Source organism: Mustela lutreola, chromosome 9 (genome assembly GCF_030435805.1).
Source record: "Mustela lutreola isolate mMusLut2 chromosome 9, mMusLut2.pri, whole genome shotgun sequence".
Classification (NCBI taxonomy): domain Eukaryota; kingdom Metazoa; phylum Chordata; class Mammalia; order Carnivora; family Mustelidae; genus Mustela; species Mustela lutreola.
Window position 1 is genome coordinate 100,825,295 of NC_081298.1, and position 20,821 is coordinate 100,846,115.

The window sequence follows — 20,821 nt, forward strand, 5'->3', positions numbered from 1 at the left end:
AATGTCATCAGAATCTTCTTTTGCTCTAATAATCTAGGTCTTCGTGGGTTCTGGTTTATGAAAGAAGACTCGACTTATTCCATGACTTTCTACTAAAGAGTAAATTTGAGAATGTTAAGGTAATTTTCCGGATGAGGCAACGAGACAAACTGTGCAAGTTTCTGGGGGAAACACCTAGATGATAACACACAGTGTTGCTATACAGAGGAATTTGATGTGAGATCATCCTGTTCACACCGGGCCATCCATCAGCCCCCTCACCCCACCGGCCTTGTCACTCCCCTTCTTTGTATCTGACCAGTCTTAGGAAAGGTGAGCCCTCTGTGTGTGAAACCTATATAAAGACCTGAGTTGTCTTTTCCTAGACTCTCTAATCTGAAATGAGTTATATGGTCTGACTCATCCTATATGTTGGTGAGATAGTAGCCTTTGACCTTCAAGCCACACTAAGGGGCAGAGGATACTTGACTATAAATAAAACTCCATTTAAAGTATGACTCTTTTTTTTTTTTTTAAGAAATTGACAGAATCAAATCCCTGAGCTTGAATGGCATTGAGAAGCATTGTTAATTCTAAGATTTTTTTTTTTTCCCCTCTGTTCAAGTCACTCTTTGAGGAGTCATTTTCATTTGCCTGCCTGTTCAGGATTTTATGGCGTATAAGTGACAAACACTCCCTGTAACGCATTGTGGGAGGGTCCCCGCTAACAGAGAGCTTAAGCTGAATGACATTGGATATGAAATGCAACCTTTTTCTGCCAGGCTGTGTGATATTTAACATGCCTTGACATATGCTCAACTACAAAATTTCAAAATAATTAGAAATCTCTTGGGAAGGTTACATGGGCTATGTATGTGGGTAAGAATTCTCCCATGATTAAAAGTCTAAAATGTTTTCCACAATTTCAAATCAATATTTTATCTGAACTAGACCATCATGGATTTGACACATTGAACCTTATTGTAGTCTTAAGTAATAGCTTTACACTTAGGGGGAGTAATTTATGGTGGATATTTCTAATATATGCTGTCTATGAAAATTGACTTGTGAGTTTTAATAATGAAGATCTTGGTATTTTGAAATACCTAGAAGTAAAAGAATTAGTGCTGATGGGGAATGGAATCATAAAAGTGTGTACTTTTTTCTTCCCTAAGGAATGAATTCTAGGCACATTGCTATTTATTATTTTTCATATCCAAAAGAGACATTAGTAGCCCATTAATTTTTCTGGAGTGAATTATCTTCAGATCATCTATTAAAGTTTGAAGTCATGTTCAAAAGCACATGTGTTTTATTTCCTTTTCTAGACTGGGTATTTATTTTGCTAGAGCTTATTGGTTATGTTCTCCTGACTTACACCTTATATACATAGTGTAATTGGAATCTGTACACCTATATCATTAACTCCAGGAGCCCCTAAAATAATAGCATACCTGTGGTCATGGAAAGAAAGAAGGAAAGGGAGAAAGAAAGCAAAATTATTTTAGTCCTTGCAACTCCACAAAAATTGCTCTTTCCAAAGCATCTATGAACTCTACCTTGCCCCACACCCTTGTCCTAGCTTCTGGACTTTCAGCAGCTCCAGAAAGAATTCCAGGGCCTTATCATGTTGGATCAGTCGAGACGAGCTAGTTTATCCAACAATGACAAAAATGTCAGTGGCTTAAAATGACAGAGTTACTTCAAAAGTTAAACATAGAATTACTGTATGACCCAGCAGTTTCACTTTTAAGGATTTGCCTAAAAGAATTGAGAACAGGCACTCAAATACATGTACACACATGTTCATAGCAGTGCTATTTGCAGTGGCCACAACACAAAGCCCATCAACAGATGAATGTTAAATAAATTGTGGTTAATGTTAAATAAATGTTTAATGTTAATGTTGAATAAATATTAAATAACATTTAAATTTAAACAACATTATCTAAATAAATTTATATAAATTTATGTTAAATTTATATAACTTTTTATATAATTTTATACAAAGTTTTATATAATTTTATATTAAATTATATAATTATATAAATTAAATGTATATAAAAATTAAGCAACATTATTTAAATGAATTTAAATAATGTTACATAATGTTAATGTTAAATAAATTGCATTAGAATTTTATTGAGCCACTGAAAAGAAATAAGCTGATATATGCTACAATGTTTGTGAGCCTTGAAAACATGCTAAATGAAAGAAGTCAGGTATAGAAGACAATATATTCTATGATTCTGTTGCTAGGAAATACCCAGAGTAGGTAAAATCCTAGAATGCTGGGCAATGATGACCAGGTGTTGGGGACAGGGGACAACTGGGAATAACCTTTCAGTGGGGATGGCGTTTTTCTTTAGGCGTGAGAAAATGTTTTGGAACCAACTAGACGTGGCAGTTGTGATGTAGGCAGGCTGGGTCCAAGGACACAGACGGTTCCCTGCAGGACTAGCCAAGAGGATCGTTGGCTTCCTGTAGGAGAGAAATCCAACTTGAGCTGGGGAAGATCAGAACAGAGTTAAGTGAACGGCTTGAGTGACAGAGAATAGCAGAATGGCACCTCTAGGAGACTCAGAAAGGAAAGGCATGTCTTCGTGGCTTGGAGTTCAGGGTTTCTTTTGGAAAGGGGTCTAGGGGATGTGTGGCTTTAGGACCTCAGGGTAGGGTCTAGTCAGAGGTGAGTATCCGGTGAACAACAGGTGAGACTTTACAGATCGCTGAAGATAAGAGTGTAGATGCCAGTGTCCGCTGAGGTTTGTTTGAAGGTAATGTTCTGGAATATGTTTGGGATCTGGCTCTTCTTAGATGTTATGAGTTGTTTGGGCCTAGGACAAAACTCAGAGAGCGATTAATTTTCTTGCTTCCCCCTTGGCTTCTTCAGAGGCAAGTGGGGGATCATGCATCAATGGAGCCTGGCAGAAAAACAGCAAACACACAACCATTCTAACGTGGAGTCTCTTCAGCTTTCTTATCTCAGCCGTACAGCACAATGAACGCCCCTGAATTGTCCACTTTAAAATGGTGAGGGGTGCCTGGGTGGCTCAGTGGGTTAAGCCTCTGCCTTCAGCTCAGGTCATGATCCCAGGATCCTGGGATCAAGCCCCACATCGGGTTCCCTGCTCAGCAGGGAGCCTTCTTCCCCCTCACTCTCTCTGCCTGCCTTTCTGCCTACTTGTGATCTCTCCCTGTCAAATAAATAAATAAATAGTCTTAAAAATAAAATGGTGAATTTTATGTTATGTGAATTTCACCTTAATTATAAACAACAACATCAACACTGTATTCATATCACATGCCCAGCCAGAGCCAGCTTGAGCTTCTATTCCACATACTGGTCAGTTTCAGCCTCAGAACATGGGTGGCGGGAGCAGCAAACCATTGCTGGTAAAATGCAGGATTCGTGAGGAAAGGGAATTTGTTCACTGCTGGATCCCCAGGAAACAGAACACAACACCAGGCACACTGAAATAGTGGCTATATGGTGAGTGAAGGACCAAAAAAAAAAAAAAAAAAAAAAAAAGAATAAAATAGTTTTACATGAAAATAATACAAAATAAAGATCTACTCAAAGAAAATTCTAAATGGTAAAAATTCCATTGTATTTGCTAATGTACTGTCTTTCCCTTAGTCCTGTCACATGTTTGTATTTGCCTTTTTAGGGACTTGAAATTCCAGTGTTTACATGGCACATTCATTCTTTTCTGGGATTTGAATCCTTTCCTTGTCTCTCCCTCTTCCAGATTTCATTAGTCATCTTCTGTGTGCCCCATCTTTCTTTGGGACCGCTGGCGTTCAGCCACACAGCAGGCCACATTTCCCTGCCTTACCTGTGGCTGGGATTTTGGAGAAACAAAAACAAAAACAAAAAAACACAACAATTACTGTTTCTAACCCAGAGAGTCGAGGGCAAAAGACTATGAACCTGCCAGCTTTATTGGACAGCTCAACAGCAGCTTTCCAAACATCCCCCACACTGGGCTCAGAGCATATGGAATCAGTTCTGCTTGTCCCGGTGAATTCGCCCTAGGGCTCATGCTTCCCCATCTTCCCAGATTCTGGGTGCTTTTGAGCTTGTCGAGATCCTTCCAGTGACGCAGAGATCCTGGCAGCTTTGCTTTCAATGAGCCTGCCCAAGGCAAGCGGGACCTGCATTTATCACTAAGCCTTGTTCCTGCCCGGATCTCTCAAAGTAGCCATTTCTCACTCCCCTACTCTAACTCCCTTGGATTCCCCCTCCTTTCAACATTGATACACAGTCTGAGTAGACTGGGATGTTTCTTCCCTGCCTGGGATTTATTTGCACTGCACTGTCTTTTCCCTTGAAAATAGCGGGGGTCCCTACTTCTGTTTTAGTTAGTCTTCTCAAGTCGTTTGTTCCTGCCAAAGGCCCACTTCCTCCTCCCTGGCAGGCTGGTACATGCAGACCCACTAGTACTGAACCCTTCCTGGGGGACGGATGTGTCTGCTGACTTGGCACTAATTCACTAAGAGCTGTAGATCTTAATGCCCCTGATCTGATTCTCCCTTACTTGTAAGAAAAATCCTTTTCTGCCTTTGTCTTCATGAAACAAGTTCCTTATTAAGCAGCAGAAGGTAACTTTGCTTTCTTTTAAAAAATATATATCTTTTAAGATAAATACTCTTTCTGAAAAAAAGAATATTCTCCTGAGTTTACATTTTTCAGTGTTTTATATAATAATAATAACATTTTTAGGTGCTTTTTATGTGTTGGAGAACGGGTTGCACATAATCAAATTTATAGTCTTAATAGCCCTTGGAGACAGGTACTGTGATTATCCTTATTTTACTGATGATGAAGTAGGCTCAGGGAGGTTAAGTAGTCTGCCCATGGTCACACTATCTATTAAGTGACAGAACTGCTTGCAGAGTTCAGACTGTTGACTTCAGGGACCATGCCTAATGACTTCATTATACTGGCTTTCCTTACACATCACCAGTAAATGCTAAATTCAATTTAAGCCACTAAATTAACAAAAAGGCAAAAGTCTGATGTGAACAGAAGGATGTACATTTATTAGGTTATGTGATGGTAGCTCCGTATTTTGGGGTACAACAAACTAAGCCAACCCTCATGCCTTTTTAGTGGGCCCATGCTTCTAAGATAACTCTTTTGAAATTCAAGGACAGTTGGGGTGCCCAGGTGGCTCCATCCTTGGGGCGTCTGACTTCAGATGAGGTCCTAGGATCAGCCCTTCCTGCACCTCTATGTTGGGCTCCTAGCTCAGCAGGGAGCCTGCTTCTCCCTCTCTCTGCCCCTTTCCCATTTTTGCTCATGCTATCTCTCTCTCAGATAGATAAATAAAAAATATTTTTTTTTAAAAAATTTAAGGACAACAAATTATATGCAGTTTTCTTCCCTTATCAAATTGATTCACTAAGTACTTTGCATGAGAAAGTGGCTAAAAAGAGGACTGTCCTGCCATCCACTCCTTTTGAATGACACTATCCAAAGAAGGGTCAAAAATAAATGGCAGGTTTCTTTCATCCTCTTTATCAGTCCTTACTCCAATAGGAAAGCTTCCAAACAAAGTGAGAGAAGACCATACATAAATTACCTGGAGATTGAAGCTCAAGGAACCCACCAGGGGCAGATAAGGATATTCTTGTTGATTCTCTAGAAAAGAACCACAGGCCTGTGATATAAGGACTCTGGGCTCTCAGGAGCCCACCTGTCTGGGCTTTCTTTTCCCCTCTGCCTCCCTCTGGTTGCCTTTCCTTTGACTCTTGGCCAGTGATTTTGAAAGTACAATATTCATCTCTGTGTACAGTCAACTAAAATGGAAGAGCTTTTCACATTTTAAAATTCAGTGCAAGATATTGTCTGACTTTGTGGTTTCTAAGATTATACAGCATGCCAAAAATGTGGTTTTCTTGACAAATGAGTGCATTGATCTGGCATGAACAGGAATTAGTGTCACGGCAGAAATAACTTACTAGATGGTATGATTTGAAAGAGACCAAAGCATCATCTCACCACCTGTGAAAGTGACTGATACTCTGTTCCTTCAGTGGAAGTTTTGAAAGGTTTGGGTTTCCATAGCAGATAGCTGCATATTCCTAGGAAGACTAAGAGGGTAGGCCCTCATGAACTAAGTTAAGTCCTTTCTTGTGGGGTGTGGGGAATGGGTAGCTTCTGAGAAGAGTAGCCTAGGGATAAGAGAATTCATGTGGAAAAGGTGACTGCAGGAAACGGGGGAGGGGGGAAAGGGAAAGCAAGAGGAAAGGCTCTCCAGACAACTCACAGGCTCCACAAACATGGCAGCATTTCCATTCCACTGAAAGCCTGCTTAAGACCTGGGTCTTTCCAAAAATGCCTTGGGGAAAAAATTCTACCTATACTTATTGTATTCAAGTGCCTGTCTTTCTTCTGGAACATTAATTCCAAATACTCCTAGGCTTCTAGTGTACTTATTATAATTTAGTCAATAAACTCAGCCCCTTAATTTCCTCTACGATACCCTGGAATGGATGGGGGCGGGAACAGGGATGGGGCTGGGGCAAGGGCGGGTGGCCTCTGCCATCATCCACTGCGCTGCATGTTTTGCCCCAGATGGAGGGAAGGAAAACTTGTTTCCAAGCTGACTGTTGGATTCACCGCATCTCTGTTAAGTACCTCACCATGTTATATTTGCAACTGGGAAGGTTTCCCTAGGAATTCTATTCTGTCAGGTAATAGATACAATAATGATCGGTGGCAGGCTATACCAGAGGATTGAGGGCTCCAGGAAATTAGTGTGAGGAAAGCAATTTGACATCCTTTCATCCTGTGATGAAAGCTAAATGTGATATCTAGGTGTAAACATCGAAAAAAATGGAAAGTCACACAGGGAGGGGGAGACCTGGTAGTGCGGCAGAAATCTCTATTCAGGGGGGGGGGAAGACTTGAGCGGGTGTGGTGATTTAACAACACTATTTCTTTCCAAGATTAATGCATTCGTGGAACTTGTTGGCCTTATTCCTGGATCCTATCAATGGAGCAAGGACATTTACGCAAATGACTTCTGTAGCCTAATGGATATTGGGGCTGGAAACACTGGCTTTCTTCTGTTTGGAAAGACAGACAACGCCAGGGAATTTAGGAAGTGCCATTTTGAGTTCCTTGATTTTTATTATCCATTGGTTTAGGACTGACTAAATAAGGATGAGAGACATGACTTTTACTCCTCTATCCAGCGGATTTTATAAACTCAAAAGCAAATGTACAGGTATAGTCCAGTAACTTCTCCCCTTAACCTTGACTCCAAAATACACTTTCACTGATCTCACCTCCTCTCCCTTCCCCGAGACACATAACATTAGTATCATCACTTCCCTCTATTATTTGTTAATTGTTTTACATATGTGTTTTGTTTTCTGGATGAAATGGCGTTTTTCTGAAGAGGGAATCTTGATCTCCACAATGCCTAGAAAAATAACATTAATAATAAATAGTATTAGCAGTATGCTTATCCAAAAAGGTAGGTGCTCTGTAGAGTACTTTCCCCTTTCAGTCTCAGTGAACTTAACATTATTGTTTTTTTCTCATTTGCAGATGTGGAAATGGGGCTTTAGTATAATGTCTTGAATTACATTAACTAAGGGTAGTTAGAGGGATTTGAACTCAATTTTGCCTGTCTGAAGGGCTGTCTTATACTTCTTCCTTAATAAAGATACGGTATTTATGATCCCATAGTGCTGTGGAATAAGCTTTCCCAAAACCTTGTGGTTTAAAACAACCAACATTTTGTGTCTATGTTCACAATTCCACATTTTGGACAGGGCTTGGCAGAGATAGCTCATTTTTTAAAATTTAAATTCAATTAACATATAGTATATTATTAGTTTCAGAGGTAGAAGTCAGTGATTCATCAGTCTTACATAACACCCAGTGCTCATTATATCATGTGCCGTCCTTAGTGTCCACCATCCAGTTACCTCATCCCCGCCACCCTCCCCTCCAGCAGCCCTCGGTTTGTTCCCCATGATTAAGACAGCTCATGGGGTGCCTGGGTAGCTCAGGCATTAAGCGTCTGCCTTCAGCTCAGGTCATGATCCTGGCATCCTGGGATCCAAGTCCCGCATCGGGCTCCCTGCATGACGAGACGCCTGCTTACCCTTCTCCAACTCCTGCTTGTGTTCCATCTCTCACTGTCTCTCTCTGTGTCAAATAAGTAAATAAAATCTTAAAAAAAAAAAAAAAAGGCCGCTCATTGGTGTAACAGCTGGGGCAGTTCTCCTGGGCCCTGAAATCATTTCCTTAGTGGCCTCACTTCCTTGGCTAGCAAGTTGGTCATGACTATTGGCTTACTTCTCAGCTGGGGCTCTTGGTTGGAGATCTCAGTGGTCCTCCATGTAACCTCTCTTCAGGGCTAAGCTGGGCTTCTCTCAGCACAAAGGCGGAAGATGCCATGTCTTTTTAAGGTTTAAGCTCCAGACTGGTCCAGCACTACTTGCAAAGCATTCTTTGGTTAAAGCAGGTCACAGTGCTGGTCAGATTCACATGAGGGGCCCCCCAAAGGGCATGGATCCTAGCAGGCATGTTTCACACCGGTGGTTCAAAGTTAATAGCCTACCATACAAAGGCAGCACATTTCTTGTTTTGTGTTACCCACCATCAAAGAATCCATGAAGTACATATTTTATTTCTATCTATTCACCACTGCAATTGAGACAGAAAAGATACAGCTTCTGCTTCTGCTGTATAGTAATACCTGATAGGCCAGAAGTTCAACCAGAAACCAAACCAAAACAAAAGCACTTAAACAGGTATGCAAAAATGGTGAGCATAAACACACTGGAAAATTGGGCACATTCATTCTGTGGGTATTCTTGAAAGCAACAATGACCAAAGGACACTCCATTGTAATTTCTGGGACAAGTGCCCCTTTATTTTGGGCACTTGAGTTTGCCTGCTTTGCACAGTTTAGGGAGATAGTCCCCAAGCAAGCACCTACCCTTGCCCCTCAGTGCACATGAAGGAGTAGGAATTGAATATGCTGGGATTAGGTGATATGTGGAGTAAGAGATGCGGGTGTCTAGGTTAACATGGGAGTTTGTTCCAAGAGCAACAGTCAAGAGTCATGTAACTTTTTATTACATGCAGGGTGTCCATTCAGGGAATGGATTCTCAGGTTTTGTTTCTAAAATAGATCACATATTTTCAGTGCTTATTGAAGGAACCAAGGGGAGTGGGTGAGAGGGTGTCATGGCAATCCTCGTTATTTATAGTTGGCGATATTGTTAGCGTTCACCCCACGGAGAACCAAATCACATCTAAGCCCATAATTTCCATATCTTTGGAAAGCTTTTAGCTCCTCACTGCCTGTTGGCATGGTAACATGACAAGAGTTATGATGTCAAAACCGTATGAACTCATGATTGATCTAAAATTATTTGGGAAACTTTCCCATTTCAAATTTCCATTGAGAGAGGGGGAATGAGAAGGCCACGTGGCAGCTTCATTCAAAAGAGAAAAAAAATGTCTTTTTTTTTTTCCCCTAAATTGTCCTGAAATAAATTCTCTGTTTTCCTTTCCATGTAATGCTAAAAAGATTACTGTCCTTCTGATGGAGTTTTTTTTGGCATTTTTTTTTCAAATTCAGATATTTTAATCTCTTTTCTTTTTTCTTTTTTTTTACATTCTGATTGAAATCAGTGGTTGATGCTCGCATTCTCTTTAGGCTGCACATGAAAAGCTGGGAAGGCACGTCTTCTGGAATTTGCAGGTGTCTCCTAAAGTGAAGGTGACTTTGAGGAAATGTTGAGAGCTAGCAGAGAGGTCAGGGGAATACTAAGACTAAGAGCTACTACGTTTTGAGTATTTGCTATCCATGGGTGATATAACCACTTCTGTGCAAAGGAACGAACTGAATGGTCACACAGATGAAGTAAGTTGCTTGAGGCTGGACAGTGACCACATGGCAGAAGAGATTTTTACGGGGAAAAATATCCATCTGAGCCTGTTTACAATAGAAGTGGGATTTACTCAGGTGAAAATCAGTGGAGCTGTGTCACCTTCGGAAATTTATTTAACCTGGGTTTCTTTATTTTAGCCTCAGTTTAACAATCTGTAAAGCGGGGATAATAATGTAAACTTGCTGTGAAGATAAAATATGAGAACAGGAGCTAAACATAGAACCCAGTGCTTTCAGGAAGACGATCAAGAAATGCTGATGTCCCTGAAGAAGCAAACAGATTTACAGGGAATTCTCAGAGATTATAGAAAGAAGGATCAACAGATTCTTGTTTTAGGCACCATGTGCTTTGTGACTTCAGATATAGAACCTGAAGTAATATTGGACTGTGGCATCTCTGGTCCTGCTACCAAAATAATTTCTTATCTCTAACCAACTCTCAGTCTGACTGATCTAAAATAAAATTCTTGATCTTCAACCTTCAACATTATTTCTCTGCACAATTCATAGCCAAATGACAGTTTGAAGTTGGAGGGCATTGTGATTTTTTTCTGCTTAATGTTATTAGATTCCTATTTATATTAGCTATATATATATATATTTATAAAACATATATAATATTTATTATGTATAATATAGAATATGCTATTTTATATAAAATATATAAATAAAAGATAATATATACCATCTGTATATAATAAGATATATATTTTTTTTTTGAGAGAGAGAGTGAGGGGGGAGAGGGAGAGGGAGGCAGAAAATATTAAGCAGGCTCTACACCTAGCACAGAGTCTAATGTGGGGCTCAATCTCACAACCCTGAGATCATGACCTGAGCCAAAATCAAGAGTCCGACACTTAACCGACTGAACCACCTAGGTGCCCCCACATATATTTTTCAGCAGACTTTAACTGAAAGCCTACCAAGTGTCAGACACTCAGCCAAAAGCTGAAAATAATGTCAGTCACTGAGGACCTTCTACTTTAGTGTGGAAGACGATAATAAAAAATACAAGGAGCAAACATTCAGAATGTTATATAGTAAAAATGCCAGGGAAGGGGCTGGGGCAGTGGTTTGGGGAGTCAAACTAAGCATAGAGGCATCAGGGCTGAGATTAAGATCAGCTCCAAAAGTCATCACTGGGGTAACTTTGTATGCAGATATCTGGAGGAAGGCACATCAGGCCAGGCAGAGGGAAAGCCCAATGTGTTCAGGAATAGCAAGTGAGCTTGGAGCAGAGTAAATGAGAAGGGTTGTAGGGGATGTCTTGTTTCCTATCCGTACACCACCGTCCATGACATAGAGAAAGAAATGTCAATAAATATGGTAATGAAGTGAGTTTGAGTTAGACCCTGACTTCAAACCAGCCCCGGTATCATTGCAGTGGAGTCTGGCCTCCAGCTTTTCTTCCTAATTAGAATCACTCTGAGCATTATGTCATCGTTCACTGTTAAGATGTATGAGAGGAAAACTTTGTAAGGCTTTTTCAGTTGTGAGCCTGTTTCCATGATGATTCTTACATAAAGGACCCCCATCTCTGGCGTTAAGGAAGCTATGTGCCTGTTGCTCCTGACTTACAAGAGGACATCCAGGCCATCTGGACAAGGGATGGACTGTGACTGAATAGGGATTAAACCACAGACCTCTCCACCTTCGACTTCAGTTGCAGTTGTGTGCACAGAGCTTGGTGTCGCAGAGTCCCCTTCCTCATTGTTGAGATGTCAGTGGCTCTTGCCTTGCACTCAGGGGAGCTTGCTCCTGCCCCCCTCTGGCTGGGAGTGGAAGTGCCTCTTTTGGGACCGCTCATCCATGCCAAGTCCAGAAATTGCTTTGCCAGTGGATTGATGCTTTTCTTTATTTTTCTGTTATTTCTTCCACACATTGGTGATCTTTCAAGCATTTAGTAAGTGCTTTTGTATTGGGCAGGTTCAACATGGTTTGCATCTTAACTTCACATTGACCCTGAAAATTGTAGCATCCTCTGTTCATAGATAATACAATTCAGAGGTTTAGTAAATTCTTCCAAAAGGTGAGGTATATTTCTAAAGACCCAGCTATTCTTTCGCTGGGAGGAAGGTGTTCTCTTGGAGTTGGACAGTGTTTGGATGGTTCATCCCACCCTTGTAGAAAACAAGGATAGCACAGAGAAGAGCCACACTGGCTCCCTTGAGGGACGAGGGACAGCCTTATCATTCTGTGGTGCATTTAGTACACGGTCCCTGCCTCTCTTGTACTATGACCAGCTGTTTCTTAAATATGAGACTTGTTCACATAATTACACACTGAGGGGCGCCTGGGTGGCTCAGTCGGTTAAGCATCTGCCTTTGACTCAAGTCATGATCCCAGGGTCCTGGGATGGAGCCCTGCATCAGACTTCTAGCTCAGCAGGGAGCCTGCTTCTCCCTCTCCCTGCTACGCTGCCTGCTTTGTGCGCTCGCTCTCTCTCTCTCTCTCTCTCTCTCTCTCTTTGTAAATAAATTTTTAAAAATTCTTTTAAAAAATAATAATTATACACTGAATCCTATGTTGGTCTACTGTAGAGCTGCCAGTTTTTCTGTCTGCTTTGTGGTTTTTGGCTTTCTAACGAACACAGCAGAGCAGTTGGCACTTAAATGCTCCAGATGCATTTAAAGCAATATTTCACAAAATTTTATTACTAGAAGCCTCTTATTAAATAATTGGAAATAGCTTCTCCCTAATTTATTTGACCTATAAATGCATGAATGATGTGCATGCATTCACACACACAAACTCTACTCCTCACTTTTCTTTGCTATGATAGATGGACTTATCATCTAGACGTAGGGATGATTTTGTGCCCCAAAGGACATTAGGCAAAATTTGGAAGCAGTTTTGGTGTTCAGAACAGAAGGGGGTGGAGTACTCCAAGCGTCCAATGGGTAAAAACCAGGAATGGTGCTTAACATCCTACAATGAATAGGGCAGCTCCACAAGGATTGTTAAGCCCAAATGTCAAGAGTACCACCTAGCTGTCTCTATTTTTAACATTGCCATATTTATTAGAATCTTGGATTTGGAACCAGCCTATGCTTAGAGAACATATTTTTGTTCTAATATCAAAAAAATTTTTTTGACTATGTACCTTTGCGGGGGGGAATGAAAGTTTTTCTCTATTGAAAAACCTAAAATCTAACCCAACTTTGAAAATATTACAATTATTTGTTTTTTCTAGACTCTTTTTTTCTTTTTAATTTTCTGCACTTCTCGATTCAGCAAGCTTTGCTACTCTGTGATGTACAAAATGAGCTTGCCAGAGGGAATTGTGTCCTTCCCCGTCTTGGTTCAATTCATCTTCAGGTCTTGATTGAGTACCCATTGGGCACTGAGCCTTCAGTGAGTACAGAGGGGAGTAGGGGTTCATGCAGGGAGTCCCCAACTGGAATAATAGTGTAAGGCAGCAAAGGGTGATTCAGGCCCCAAATTTAGGGATGCAAAATTCCCTTTGATTCCTTGTTCCGTTTGAACAGGTCTTCACTGAAGTTGAGGGGTAAAGTTTATACCATTGGGACTCCTTTTTTTTTTCCCCCCTTCTGAAAGAGGTTTGGTCTTATTGCAGGGAATTCATTTGTCTTCATTTCTTAATGATGCTGCTAAGGTAGCCAGACCATACATTTTGGACATGCATTTATACTGCATAGATTTCTTGAGTGAAGTTTGGACGAAGAAGCCCCGCAACAACTATTCATCAGGATATCCCTTGCTAGTAGATACCTGTGACGTTTCCCATTTCCTTTGTAGGGGACTTGTTCCCCATCAGTGATGTGAACCTGTTCCCATCTCTGAAAGTCAGAAGTTCGCATCTGACAAGTGTTCGGAGGACTGAATTGTTCTCTGACAGTGGATCACATACAGTGGTATCTATAATCAGGGGACACTGCCCCACCTCCCCACCAGTAGTTCTGAAGCACAAGCATCTAAAATCTTTCTAAATAAGTGCCTTTATCCTGTGGCCTACCCACAACAGGCAGTTTGATACGGGTCTAGTAACACTGAAGCAAGATGTTATGGAAGATAAGAGTTAGTTTTAGCATTTGCTTCTGGGTCTTGCCTGCCTAGTTGATCACAAGTTCTGGGCGAGCCAGCAGCTACTGTTGAACAGTTAGAGACATGCCTCTCAGTTTTTTCCTAAAGAAAAGTACCAGCAATTTTGGTGCCACTCATTGATTTTTTTTTTCCCATGTTGCCTCATAAGCTTCTACTAACAATAAAAGCTAACATTTTTGAGCAATGCCAGGCACCACGGTAAATTGTTTGGCTGTTACCTCAATTAATATTCCCCAGTAGGAATAGTCGTAATTATGCTCATTTGACACACGAAGAAACTGAGACTCAAAGAAGTTAAATAAATTGTTCAAGGTCAAGGATTTTGTAAGTGGCAGAGCTCATCAGTCTGAACCCAGGGAGTCTATCTTTAGATTCTTGTTGCTTACCGATTATTCTATAATTCATCCCTGAGGAATATGCCTTGGATGAAAGCAGTGTATCAAAACAAAACAAGACTTTGATGAAGTGGATATATAGGATATAGGATTTTACATCACCATTGTGGTGTCCTAATACAGGACTGAACACTTTCTGATCAGTTGCCTGCTTTGCAGCAACTCCTATGCCAGTGCAAATTAGTTACAGTCAAACTTAACACCTGAACTCTTAAGCTTCTTATTCCCTGGAAAAGCAGACTTTTATAATTGGAAGGGGTCTTTGAAATAATTTAATGTTATTTAATTTATTTTCAACTAGTTAGTTACAAGAAGCATTTGAAGTGGTTTATAATGAAACTAAAGTCTGACAAGGCAAAAAGGCAGTGAGAAAGCCCAGGAAAGGGAAAACAGGTATTTGAGGAAAGCTAAGGGAAAGCCAGAGATACCATGCTCTAAGGTCCTGCACACGTCTAAGTTCTAGACCACATATTTAAGGATCAGTCACTAGCAACTGATGCCGAGTAGGGAGCTTGGCCAGATGCTGGCCAACGATACAAAATTCCCTTTGATTCCTTGTTCCATTTGAACAGGTCTTCACTGAAGTTGAGGGGTAAAGTTTATACCATTGGGACTCATTAGATCCTCAGTAGGAACTAAATTTGGAAATTGCAAAAACTTAACCTGAGCCTTCTTTACTCATCTGCAGCTAGAGCTATTATGTGTAATGACCTCTAAGTTCTTCTCCAGGTCTGCATGTCTAGGACGTATGCCTTATTCAAACTTATTGTACACCTTCCAGTTTCTCAAAGGGAAATTTCCTGTCTTTTCTTAGATTTGGACTTCCTATTTTGTCTTCTTAACCCCTTGACATTTTATTTTATTTTTTTTAAAGATTTTATTTATTTATTTGACTGGCAGAGATCACAAGTAGGCAGAGAGGCAGGCAGAGAGAGAGGAAGGGAAGCAGGCTCCCAGCCGAGCACAGAGCCCGATGCAGGGCTCGATCCCAGGACACTGGGATCATGACCTGAGCCGAAGGCAGAAGCTTTAACCCACTGAGCCACCCAGGTGCTCTAACCCCTTGACATTTTAGACCCCATAAGTCTTGTTGCTTTATGAATAAGCAAACTCTCTGTTGATGGCCATTCAGCTCAATAAAGAATCATTTTATTAAAAAATGCAATGAACTGTTTTTCATGGACTAAGATAAAATCCTAGGATTCATTCATTATACAAACTTATTATCTATCAGAAAGCAGGATTCACTTTAGATAAGCTAGCTAGCCGATCTAGTGAAATAAGTCAAGCAGAGAAAGACAACTATCATATGATCTCCCTGATATGAGGAAGTGGTGATGCAACATGGGGGCTTAAGTGGGTAGGAGAAGAATCAATGAAACAAGATGGGATTGGGAGGGAGACAAACCATAAGTGACTCTTAATCTCACAAAACAAACTGAGGGTTGCTGGGGGGAGGGGGTTTGGGAGAAGGGGGTGGGATTATGGACATTGGGGAGGGTATGTGCTTTGGTGAGTGCTGTGAAGTGTGTAAACCTGGTGATTCACAGACCTGTACCCCTGGGGATAAAAATATATGTTTATAAAAAATAAAAAATTAAAAAAAAAAAAGAAAGCAGGATTCAAGTGTCTCAAATAGAATAAAGTAATAAATCGGACATCTTTATTCAGTTTACTCAAACGTTTTATCTGTAACTTTTGGAACTTTAGATACCCTTCAAAGGTAGATCCCTTATCCAAGAAAATTAACAAACTATGAATGTGCAGAGCAGTTGGAAAGGCTAGGAGATCTGTGCTGTGGTCATAAACAGCCAAAATCTGAATGAATTAATAAAAGCTTTCTGTAGATCCTAGAGACCCTCTGGGTAGCTGTTTACCAGACTGATTCTTTATGGTTACTCTGTCATCTGCAAGTTAGGTCCCCCACATTCCCCTTGCAGGAAACAAGGCCTTGTAGAATCACATAGGGACGATGTACTGCCTTGATACTGAAAGGACATCAGCATTGTTTTTACTCCTATCTCATTGACCAGAACTGGTCATGTGGCTTCATCTATTTTATTTTTTGAATGCCCAGAAAAGAAAAGGAGGAGAATATGATACTTATAGGAATCAGCAATGTATGCCCTGTTGATCAAAGTATTTTTAGCTCCGAAACCTTCTTAATAGTGCAAATTAGACTTCCAGTGACTCATTCTCTCTGAAATTATAGGGGTTATTACTGAGATTCCTGATTATTTTTATCAATTGTGTGTAATTAAACTTTTAAAACTTATTTATAAGGTTTGTATTTATATTTATAAATACCACTATAATTATGCAGATGACCCTTAAAGTTATTTTTAACTTATTTTTGGTATAATATAATGTTAAGAGCAGACGGGTAGTCTAAATTTGTTTTATATGCATCATATATATGTTTTGAAAATTTCTATAAATTTAAATTTTTCACACTCTTTTGGGAAAAAAAATAAGCAATTAGAAATTAACTTAGAAATAAAGCCCGCATAATCCTCATCTTGTAGCAATGCTTTGGTAAATAAGTAACTGAGAGCCTTAAGTTGCAATAGAACTCATTTTCCATTTTGCTCATTTTTTACAAACCAACAAGGAATCAATCTTTTTCCTTTCCTAACCATCGAACACTCTGTGCCGTATTCCTCACTATATTCTGAATGGGCTCGCTTGTTTTCGCTAGTCTGCCCACGGTATTAGAATTTGTAGTTGATGTGCCTCATTTATCAGCCAAGTATGGAGAGATTCTGAAAGATGTTTTGTCATTTTCCACTGTCAAAATGATGCATTCGTTTATGTCCTGGCTTCTTTCAAAGAGCTAGAGTTGCACTTATTTTGCAGGGTAAAGCATGAGTATAAATGATACAAAACTAAGTAAACAGAGAAAAAAAAAAAAAAAAAGCAGAGCTCAGACAACCAAATGTCAGGGGGCTTCATTTTCAAGTGTATGTTTTAGAGTGAGAGGAGCTCAAATAAAATGTCCACGGCTATTTTTTTTTAGGCGGGATCTTACCTGCTTGCATTCTATTACACCATGTACTGTAATTCTAGCAGACAGAGAGAGAGATAAAGAAGTGACTTCCTTTATTCTTCATTGACCCATTCAGGCCCTATCCATAAGAGGGCAGAATGCCAGGGTTCTTGTCTCATGGAGTCAGAATCTCGTGGACACAAGAAGGTGAAGTGAAGTGAAAGTTGATTTAGTGAAGATGAGAGCAGAAAGGAAAGGAAGAATTCTCTAGAGCAAGAAGAGTCCTGAATGGGTCGTCTCTGAGGGCTTTTAGAATGATCTTTTATTGAAAACTGGACCAGGGAGCTTGTCTTGAGATTCTTATGCCATCTTGGCTTGAGCAAGGACAGTTGATAACACCCTTAATGACTGACTTCTCTGAGGTTTGGTTATTTTCTGTGATCACACTGTAGCCACCAAAGAAAAATACTTCCTAACACCTGATCCATTCCCCTATCTCTTGCTTACTTTGGCTTAGAGCTTTTGTCAGCCAGGAAGAGTTCCAGAGCCTCATCAGGGGCTCCCTACCTTTCCCTACCTATATCTTAACCCTTTCCTTACTCAATGGTACAAGTAAATTCAGGCAGAGCTTCAATGCTGGAAACCTCTAAGTTAATATAGGAAAATTATTTGATCTTTCTTTTTCCCCACTTTGGGTTCTATGGATGTAGTTTTTAGCTGTTTTATTTGTTTGCTTGTCATGAATGTAGGAAAGCCCAGGGGTTTGGTACCTGTAACTTGCTACCATAATCTGCTTATTAAAAAACCTCCAATTCTGACAGTTATCACAGAAGACAATGGGAGAACAGAAACACATTGCAATATCTGTTTGTGAGTAAAATCATTCTCACAGGCCCTAGAATCACTGGCTATTATCATTTAAAGCAATTTTATTAAGCAAAAGTTTACTATTTTTATTTTTCAAAAGTTTTTAAAAGATTTTATATATTAGAGAAAGAGCGTGTGTGCACACAAGCAGGGGGAGGGACAGGCAGAGGAAGAAACAGGCTCCTCTCAGAGCAGGGAACCAGATGTGGGGCTCCATACCAGGACCCTGGGATCATGACCTGAGCTGAAAGCAGATGCTTAACTGACTGAGCTACCCAGGTGCCCCGTGTTTACTCTTAAAAAAAAAAAAATAATAATAATAATAATAAATCTGTCCTTGCTCATTATTTAGTTTATAATATTTAAGATTCACGTTTATGAGTATAAACATCTAGGATTCTCTCAGTGGTATCTTATTAATGAATAGTTTTGTAGTTCTTAGGAGCGGGAGAGAAGTCAAGAACTACCTATGTCGTCATCACTCTGAGCATAAACATACCACCCCTACATGTCTTTCTCAAGAAACAGCGTAAGGGGAAAATTCCAGATAAACTTCGATTGAAGTCTAAATCCATCACTCCGAATTACTTTCTGATTTAAATTATTTAACTTTGAGCTTCTCTTTCTTCATTTGGAAAAATAAGGACAGTAAGAACCTCGAGAGTATATTGTAAGGATTAAATATAAAAACACTTAGCAAAGTTTTTAGCTCAGGATAGATTTTTCAGTGAATGTTATTCTTTTTTTCTTTACTTCCCACTAGCATAGATTTCCTTACACAGTGTAAAATATGCTTTGAATAGCATCTCTGCTCTGTGCCAGTGGTGCCCCCTGGAGCCTTCTGACAGTATTTTGGTCTGTCATTATCTTTCCTCTTTGGGAGAGTTTGCTACCATCTTCCTACCCCCTGCCCCATTTTTATGCATTTCATAGACATGTAGTTCATCAAGTCAAATTGTACTCTTTTTCGTTGATATCTGCATAAGCCCTTTTAAAAAAAAAATTTATTTGAGAGGGAGGGAGCTCCAGCAAGGGAGAGGAGCAGAGGGACAGGGACAAGCAGACTCCCCACTGAACGCAGAGACAGAGAGGTTCTAGATCTCATGACCCTAAGATCATGACCTGAATCAAAATAAGAAGTTGGGCCACCCAGGCCCCTTATGCATAAGCTTTCTGTTTTGTTGTTTTTTTTTTTTTAACTTAATTTCCTCTGCCTCTCTTCCTTCTTGACCATAATTACTACATTTATAAGGAACCAAATTACTATTGATCAATAAATATTGAGAATTGTTCTTAACCTGTATCTGTCTATAAAATAATGGATGGCTATTGGTTTTAGAATTAAAGAGTAAAAGAATATTAGAAATTATATTAGGGAAAATAAGGGTCTCTTTTAGATACTCTGATACTCATAGGGGAGGCCTAATAGGCCTTGATAATGGGAAGGATTTAGATATTCAAAAATCTCTTGGAAATGTGTCCTAACCCTTGGAAGAGGAATCAGTAAGGCCCAGAGGCAAGAACTAGCTCAGAGTCTTTAAAGAACAGCAAGGAAGCTGGTGCGTCTAAGATCTGATGAACAAAGAGGGAGGTAGGAGCTATAACTGATGAGAATCTCAAAGTGGATCCCCTGACTCTGTTTTAAGCTTAAACTTCCTGTTTTTAAGAGAAAATTTTAAATGATTACATAATTTTAATTGCCTTTGATTCGCTTAATTATTAGTAACGCAAAGCCATTTCTTACTCTTTTTTCCATTTTATTTTTCTTTGGGTTTACATAAGCTTTTGAAGGGCTAGCCTGGGAACTAATCTACATTTATACCATGTTTCTGAGAGAAAATAAATCAAATTGTAGAGAAAATTTTGGACCATGGTTCCTTTTAAGATGGGGACAGTCTGCATTCGAGTGTCCTAAAGCAGGTCCTCATCTTATGAGAAAATGTCATTACTCCAGACTCTTGATTTTCACTTCAGCTGTATTGAAGATTACATTTGCCCAATTAAGAAGACTTGCTACAAAATTCCCCATAACAGATTTAGAGTTGGCACGTGCAATTCAGTTATGGTGTGCAGAAACTTTAACACGTTAATGCTGGTGGATTTTGTCAATTACCATAGAATTTTTCTGTGTTCACTAAAGTGGGACTGGCAGGGATCCTCTGTTTGGAAGCCGTCCTCAGAAGGGTGCCCACGGAAGGCTGGTTTGTTGTTTTCTCTGTCTCGTCATTTTGCAGGTTAGTTTGTTCCGAGAAGACTTAGTCATTGATGGGGGGCATTGATCCAAGTCTTTATTCCATCTCACTTCAATATTAAAAGGAAAAAAAGAGCTGCTGGTGCTCATTTATCATGCTGGTCCCTGTTCTACCTTAATCAAACTTTGGTTGTCCACAGTTTGCTTAACAAACTATTCTTTCCATCTCCTACACACTGTCCAGCTTACAAGTTATCTTTGTGCTGATCTGTATTTTATTTAAGAAACACTTTTGTCAACCCATGCTTTAAGAAATGCATCCGGTTTGAGAATGTTGCCTTAGTTTGTAGAACTTGAGAGTGGAGTGTGACTACGAGTCAGTGTCCTGAGAGGAGAGGGACCCTGTTCAGATGAG

General features: G+C 39.9%; 1 protein-coding gene across 6 annotated transcripts in view; it reads left to right on the plus strand.

Moving 5' to 3' along the window:
• CTNNA2 (catenin alpha 2) overlaps positions 1–20,821 on the plus strand; it is a 1,142,447-nt gene that overhangs the window by 452,766 nt on the left and 668,860 nt on the right. The gene's annotated exons all lie outside the window — the stretch shown is intronic.